A 9,122-nucleotide genomic window follows, 5' to 3' on the forward strand; every position below is an offset into this window, starting at 1 on the left:
CAAAATCAAGAAACATTGGGTGAACAAAATGAGCAGTTTAAGAAAGAAATAGAAATTAAAAAGAACCAAACAGCAATGCTGAAGCGGAAGAATACAATGCCAGTACTGACAAATTCAATAGAGATCTTCAACAGCAGACTCAGACATGCAGAAGAAAGAATGAGCAAACTCAAAGGTAGGCCATTTGAAATTAGCCAGTTAGAGAAACAGAAAGAAAAAAGCACCAAGAACACACAATCGGGAAAGGAGAGTCTAGTCTAGTCTCTTCAATAAAATGGTGGGAAAACTGGGTATCCAAGTGCAAAAGAGTGAATCATCTTACACCATCTTACACCATATGCAAAAGTAACTTGAAATGGATTAAAGACACAAATATAAGACCTGAAACTATATTAAAGAGGAGACATTAAAACTGATACCACAGAAAATACAAAGGATCATAAGAAACTACTATCAAAATTGCGCCAACAAATTGGATAACCTTGAAAAAAGTGAATAAACCTAGAAACATAGACCCAACCAAGACTGAATCATGAAGAAATAGGAAATCTGAACAGATCAACAATGAGTAGGGAGATTGAAGCAGAAATTAAAACCTCCCAACAGAAAAGCCCAGGACCAGGTGGCTTCACGGGTGAGTTCTACCAAACATTTAAAGAAGAATTAAAACCAATACTTCGCAAACTCTTCAAAAAAATGAAGAGGAGGGAACATTTCCAAACTCATTTTATGAAACCAGCATTGCTGTCATACCAAAGGCAAATGAGGACACTACGAGAAAAGAAAATTACAGGCCTATGTCCCTGACAAATGTAAATGCAAATTTCCTCAACAAAATACTAATTAACCAAATTCAACAGCACATTAAAAAGATCATACGCTGTGATCAAGTGGAATTTATTTCTGGGATGCAAAGATGACTCAATATATGCAAATCAGTAAACCTCTTAGAAGAAAACAGAGAAAAAGCTCCTTGACATTGGTCTTGGCAATGAGTTTTTTGGATATGACACCAAAAGCACAGGCAATAAAAGCAAAAATTAGGAAGTGGGACCACGTCAAAGTAAAAATCTCTGTACAGCAAAGGAAACTATCAACCAAATGAAAAGACAACCTATGGAATCAGAGAAAATATTTGCAAACCTTATCCAAGAAGGGGTTGATATTCAAAATATATAAAAAACTCATACTAGATAGAACTGGAATTCTGATACATTGCTGATTAGAGTATAAAATGGTACCACCACTTCAGAAAACATTTGGACAGTTTCTTATAAAGTTAAACAATTTCATTCTAAGTATTTAGCCAAGATAAATGAAAACATACGTCCACAAAAACACTTGGACACTAATGTTTACAGCAGTTTTATTCATAATGACAGTCGTGCGTCGCTTAACAACGGGGATGCACTTTGAGAAATGAATCATTAGGTGATGCCTTCATTGTGCGAACACCATAAAGCGTACTTAACACAAACCTAGATGGCATAGCCTACTACACATCTAGGTATATGGTGCTAATCTTATGGGACCACCATTGTATATGAGGTCCGTCGTTGACTGAAACATCATCATCTGGTGCATGACTATAGTCTTAAACTAGAAACAATCCAAATAATCATTAACAGATGAATAGATAAACACACTATGATATATTCATACAATGCAGTATTACTCCATAAATAAAAAGTAAAAATGTACAAACTACTGATACGTGTAAAAACTTGGAAGAATCTCAAAAACATGCTAAATGAAGTAGACTAACTTACAGTAGCAGAAAGTGGATTATTGGTTGCCTGAGGCGGGGATCAAATGCAAAGGACCATGAGGAAACTCTTTGGAGTGAGGGAAATGTTCCACAGCTTGATTGCGTGGCAGTTACAAGGGTGCATACTTTTGTTAAAACTCATCTAACTGCTCACTTGAATGGATGTATCTGCTGTATGCAAATTATACCAATAAAGTTGGTTTTAAAAGAAAAAATGAGATAATACTATTATTATAGAAATCTATCTTGTTACTAAATATACCCGACCTCAGAAAAATCGTGGCCCTCCTCATTAAGTGTCACACAAAGCAGCCCCACTAATCATCCTCAATTCTCCTTGCCTTCCTCCTGTGTTACTTGTTAGCTGTCAGCAACTATCATGGGTAGACTCCGTATTTTTTGAAGACACTTAACTGTAAGATAGATGAAAGTAATCAGTATAACTCACCTTAAAAAGAACATCAAAAAACTGATATGGATCCTCCCTGCTACCCATCCCCGAGCTCTCCACTGCAGGGATCCCAAACTCAGAAAAAGTCCAGGAAGGTAATATAATGTATGAAGAGACCCAATATCACACATCGTGACTGGGAACCTATGTCAAACAATTTAAAAATTGTTAACATTTTAATGTCCAAAATAATCAAGCATTTTCCAAGTGCTAATAAGAAGTTTAATATATAAATTTCATTTAAAAGCCTGACTTTCAGGGATGCTTAATCCACAGAAAATGCATGTATATAAAATAACCAAACGGATTCCCTTTAGGTTGCATTAAATTATGGATTTACATGTTATTAATGAAGCCCTCATAGAAAAATTTGAAGATTTAACGAAGATGGTGAGAGAAGGAAATGAAGTAAGGTGAGACTAGGGAAAACGAAGCTTGCGTCAGTCTAAATTTGAAGTCTTCATTAAGGCAAAGTGAAGAATAAAGTGAATTAAGTGAAAAAATAAAGGTTTTACCCAAAACAGAGAAGGGACATTTCTGTCTTGATTTTGAACTTGCTCTAAATGATTTGGACTGTCCATCTCTCCTATCTCACACCTCTTTTATTTCATTTCAGGAAGTATCTATATAAAAAAAAGTCATCTTTCCAAGTATACCATGAATCTGGACTTCAATTTCCCACTGATTTCTTTCCTGCTGCTGACAATGGTCACATCACAAAATCCTGTCTCATCCACAATAGGAGGGCTTAAGTTGCATCACGTTGTCTTCAGAAACTGCAGAGCATTTGTAGGATCAACTAACGCAGAAAAATTAAGTAGAAGTTCAAGGTTAGATAAAGAACAGGTGAGTGCTCTGGAGGAAAATATCAATCCACAAATAACCGAGAACAAAACACTGCAGGTAAAATAGAAATCTCTGCTAAGTGCCCCAGGTCAAAAAATGAGCTTCTTTCTAAATATCAGAAAGCCACTTTTGTGTTTGCTTCTATGGGATGCTTCTGTATATAGATCTTATTTTGCACTATGGATATTTCAGGAATTCATTTATTCCACACAATTACGGAGCCATTTAGTAAACACATAGACTTCGTAGACGCTGTACAGAAATGAGTATCAAACTGTGGCTTCTGTGGCGCAGTAGCTTCCGCCACTGCGAAAGTAGAAATAACCACAGGCAGCTCTGCTGAGCTCAAGCAAAGATTCTAAGCTCTGACATCCCCAAAATGACTCGGGAGAACTGAAATCAGTCTTTCCAATTTACAAGATTCAGGAGCCATCGGGGATCCTGTTACATTTTAGGCTGGCGACGGAAAACAAGCATGGAGCTCACTGCTTAGGGCTAGCAATTAAGAGAATATTTATGGCGCCTTGTCAGACCCTACCAAAGAAACCTTGGCAGGACCTTAAGGATGAAAGTCAAATCCTACTAAGGTGCAAAAAGCATGCTAAATTTTGAGTAAGGTTCCAGCCACTCGTCTGCACCGTCTCTGCTGCTGGTACTTTTGCAGACGGGAGCAGAAGTTGAGAGACCAGTTTAAGGAGGAAGTGGGCAGGGACAGGAGCATGTGAAGAGAAACACAGGAATGGGCTGCAGGCTAAGTCACCGTGTGCCCCTAGGAAAGAGTCACCACTGCTGAGTAACTGTTTATGACTGTGTTTGCTGAGCATGCGTTTTCTCATTAAACCTTCATATTAAATGCTATGAAAAAGGTGCTATTAATTATTCCAATTGTCAAAAACAACCAAGCTCCCATCACATCTGGATTTGGAAGCACTGGTTGCGGTTGTTCCTGTTGCCGGCAGGCCCTCTGGGACACCTGGGCTGGAACCTATACTCCTTCCAGAGAAACACAGAGCTGGCGAGTTCTTTTACAACTAAGAGGAAGAAATTTCATTTCCTGCACCAAATCTATTTTATAAATTAAATGAAAATAGAATGCTTCTAGGGACTTACCCTCGAAAGTTAAGTTCCAGAAAAATTGAACATGAATTTTTAAACGTCGTAAGAAGAACTTACCATCTTAAGAAGGAAGCTTCTTCATTCCTTCTCAGTGTTCCACCAAGAGACAGAGTCTGTGTAGACTGGAGCCTCAGTAGGGCCTTTGGAACAGTCTTTGTTGACTGCACACCTTGATCACAGAATATCAAGTCCTTACCTCACCAGCACATCTGTTGCATTCTGCCCTCCTCAACCTTCTCTATTACCATCGTTTGTGAAATGTGGCTTCTTTTCTTTTTAACCGAGGCTGAATCCCATTTTCTGGTTCTTAAGTTCTATTTCCTCACCACTTTACGTATGAGAAAACTGAAGCTTAGAGAAGGTCAACATACCCACGTTCACATGGATCTGAACTGGCAGGTCAGAACTCGAACCCAGGTCTGCCTGACTGCCAGCCTCATGCTCTGAGCTGCTGTGTTATTCTGCCTCCTCAGGAGCTGACAGAAGAGCTGAGGCCCAACGTGAGCAGGAGCTCCACGAGGCCAACAGTCTGGATATGTTTCTATGTGGGAGCCGACTTTTTGGATTCAAAGCTTTGGAAAACAAAGTATATTAAATAGGCTCTTACTCTCTCCGAGCCTATTTCTGTACCTAGAAAGAGCATTAGAAATTTAAGCAATTATGCAAAATCGCCAAAGACAGGAGAAAGCTATGCTGCTACGCTTGATCTGAATAAGGCAGATGCCTTAATAGCACAGTCAGGGCACGTCTGGCGCCATTACTAGGAAGAGACCAAGGGTGACTCTCGGTGTCCACTAGAGGCAGCATTGTATGGCGCTTATGAAAGCAAGTCCCAAAGTCAAACTACCGGAGGGAGAAGGCCTCACCCACCTCTTCCCACTTGTGTGACCCTGGGCAAGTTACCTAATCTCTCTCTGCCTCAATTCCCTCACTTATTTTATAAATAAGAGCAATAATAGTCTCTATCTCACAGGTTTATTGTGAGGATAAAACAAGTTGATATACATAAGTGTTTATAAGCGTGTTTATTACTTAGCAGGCACACACTGAGTTACTCTTACCATCACCGTGGGAAATGGAATTGAGGAGAGACGCATCCACCTTCACTGTCTGCTCTTACCGTCTTAGATTGGCAAGTTTGAGACCCTGTAAATGAGTACACGGAATGATCAAAAGCAGTTAACAAGGACATGTTGGTCTCAGAAACACACAGGCTACTTTGGCATGTGGGGTAGGTACAGAAAGACTGCTGCCCACTCTGGGCATCTTCACTCAAAGTCTGGCAGGTCTGACAGGTGATGTACATACCTTGATCGAAGAACCCAGCCAATTCTGAGAGAATGAGCTACTGGCAAGGGTCACAGTCAGGTGTGGCTCCACGAACACGTAGGTGCCTTCTGCTGGTCATGGTGAATACTGGGATTAGGGGCAGCACAACACGTCCGAGGAGATGGGCTGCTGTGGGCTACCAAGAGTGAGGCAGTCTTGTGCAAGGTTTGCCTAGTCCAGTGCACATTTGTCATTTTGTCTACCAAGCATTTATCTGTCCTTCAGGAGAGACACCCTGAAGAAGACTTCTCTACTTTCTGTAGAGAGCCATTCCTACTGACTCTCTCTCTGGTTCCAATGATGACCCAAACTCAAAAAGGGGTCGTACAACCCACGTTCTACTGGTCCTTGGTTCAAGGTTACGCATGTAACCCAAGCAGTTCCAGTCAGAGTAAAGGCCAGGATTTGGTGGGAGCGCCCAGAAAGAGTTGCTTTCACTTCTACTCTGTTTTAACCTAGGAGAACTGATAAGTGACATCTTTCTGGTTTTCTTTCCTCTAGAGACTAAGAATGAAGCCAACAGGAAAAGAAGTAAGAAGTAAAGATGGGGATGAAGTCCTGACCGCGCTGTTTGAGCCCCTGACCGAGCTGTACTTCAAACGAGACTATCCCCTGGACTTTCAAGCAACTTGAGCCGATAAATTCCCCTTATTTTTAAGCCAGGTAGAATTGGTTTTCTTTCACATGCAACAGAAAGAATCCTAAGTGATATATTTAGGAAGTGAGAGGAACTAAACCTGCTAGTTGAAGGCATCGTCTCTACAGCCAACAAAAGCTCAAGTAGTCAAATCTGATAGATTCACAGCGTGGTCAACGGCGCTCTTCAATGTCTTTGACTGGATCTTTCTGTATTCTTACTTGTGTTCACAATCAGCCCACATCTGATTTTGATAGAGTCATTTTTTCTAAATATCCCCAAATAATCTTTCCCAATAGAAGGAATAAAATATCTTGAGTTTTATACACGTGAATCCCATATCTCCATCTATTTTTAAGCATGTCCCTAAGACTCAAAACTCAAAATTGTTATTTTATGAGGAGTCTTAAACAAAAACAAAAACAAAACCTCAAGGGTTTAATCTGGAATACTAATTGGGTTGAAAATAAACACAAAAATTCAGCGGCCAAAAATGAAATAGTGAAAGACCATTATGACTTTTCTTTAGGCTCCAGTTCATTTTGATACACAAATTAATGCACGTGTCCAGATTCAGGTGTGTCACTTAGGCTAGCCTGTGGAAGGCATGCTATGGCATGCATACTCTGGCACACATACTGTGGAAGTCTGAGCACAAACAGAGATAGAAACCATCCAGTAGGTTAAAAAGGGGAAGGTTAATACAGAAAATTGTTAGCTATGATAAAAAAAAAAGTAACTATAAGACATGAGGAAACTCTCTACGACACCCAAGGAAAGGCAAATGTGGAAGACATTGAGACTGTAGGAGAAGGTGTGGTTTGGCTACCGGGTAGCAGAGATTTCACTGGTTCAGCCAGGCGTGAGCTGGTCTGGAGTGCTGGGCAAGAAACAGGCGCCCTCCATAGCACAAGTGGGAGAGGAGGCGAACGACTGGTGGTGTGGGTGTGCAGTGGGAGTCTGGGTGCCAGTGGGAGCAAGAGGCCTTCAGAGAATACGGGCACACGGTAGCTCTGGCTGCCATGCCAAGATGGCTGTGGGAAGGCTATAGCCAGGCCAAGGCTGTGAGATTGTGGGAGAATCGTGTCTTGGCTCACGGCTGGGGCAGGAGCCACCCAATGTCCTGACATTCACCCACCAATACCTGGTTGCACAAACGGTGGAATTTATCAAGAAAAGATTAAAAATAATACAATCCACAACCTCCAGGGGTTAGAGGCAATACAAACAAGGAAACAAACGATTGAAATGCAATCTGATGAGTAGCACAAGGGAGGTATGTTTACCAGAATTAAGCTCAGCCTGTAGAACTCAAGAAAGTCTTCTGTCAGGGAGGTTAACCTCACTATGTTGTAGCATAGCAATGTTGTGAGGCTTATAGAAAGTAACTTATTGGTAAAAATGATCAAGGTATTGAGGTTTGCATGATTTGGATTTTTGTAAATTTCAGTGCAATCAAGGTGTTCCCTATAATATCACTTTTATTTTCATGAACTTTCACAGGCTTTCTCAAAAAGACAAAAACTTCAGGAACTACACACAACCCAAGTCTACGTGATTTATGCCACTGCCCACAGTCTTGATGTGCCCATAGGAACATGTAATATTCCTAAGACTATTGCATTTGATAAGGAATAAAGGGCATATGAAGCTTTCGGCTGGCCTCAGATTTTTATGATCCTGAAATTTCTAATTCAAGGCAATTAAAAAGAATCAAAATACAACCTTGCCCAAAGACAGGAGGCAGTCCTAAATTTAACAAAACCTAAAAAAGCAGGCGGTTGTACTTCTCAGTCTGGAATTTACACAAGAGACATGAGCTGCAGAATATCAGTTTGAAAGTCAGTATATTAGCTTTTCTTGAAACCATGAGATTGCCTAGAGAGGAGCTGTAAGGAGAGAACTATATGACTCTTCCCTAGAAGCAATCTAAGATGGAAACTCTTGTTCAAATTATTTACTGAAGGAAAGCTCTCAGGAGAAAGGAAGTGGGGAAGTGGGTTAGTGCAGGGAAAAAAGCTAAGCAAGGATGTGGTCTCAGATGTAGCTTCCCTTCAGCTCAATCCCACAGGGAGGTCTGAATCAGCAACGTACCACAGAAATGACCTCACCTGGAGCCATGGGGGCCAGCGTTTTAGAGCTCCTCTCCCATCAGAGAATTGTTAGCTTCAGGCTGCTCTGGGAAAGGAGCAGAGCATGACTTCCGGAAGAGGTGGCTCTTCATTCAGGCAAGTCTTCAGAGAAGGGGGCCAGTAGTGAGCCATCAGCAGCCAACACCAACAGTAGCCGAGGCAGCAGAGGCACTAGCAGGTAAAGGTGACCTGAGTGGGGCACCAACCGTGTCCCCATAAAGATCAAAGAATGAGCTCTGGGAAATCCATATAGAGGAAAAAGACCTTTGAAGGAGACCAAGGAGAAGAAGTCTAGGGAGGATGAGAATAATCAAAAGAGAATGATAATAGTAGCAGCCATAGTAGGTGCATCTGAACATAACAACGGAAACTACAAGACTAAAAATACGGCAGAGAGGAGCAGTCGAAAACAACTCTCTGTAGTCAGCTCATTGTCAGGTCCTCAGATTGTTACTTTAGATAAAATTCTTTGCTAAGATTACACTTATTTTGCACTGTTTATTTTCTAAAATGATTAGTGTAAAATAAAGCATGAATAGAGTGTACACCAGGAACAAGGTGAGCCACTACCATCTTGTCCTTGCAAGATGTCAGTCTCAGAGAGCACAGCCCCATAATTACGCAATTCACCTGGAAAGCGACAAATCACATGCAGAGGAATGTGGTGGTGGCTTCTGGGTCTACTGATGTCCCTACCTCTGTCACTGCAAGTCTTTGGGGAGATTAAAGAAAAAGGTCTTCTTACATTTGCAAATGAGATGCTAACCTAAACTACAATAAAATAAAATGGAAACTTGATAATACACAAATAAGAAAGTCCTGTGTGACAACAGCTTAGTGATT

This window comes from Equus caballus, chromosome 1 (genome assembly GCF_041296265.1).
Source record: "Equus caballus isolate H_3958 breed thoroughbred chromosome 1, TB-T2T, whole genome shotgun sequence".
NCBI lineage: Eukaryota > Metazoa > Chordata > Mammalia > Perissodactyla > Equidae > Equus > Equus caballus.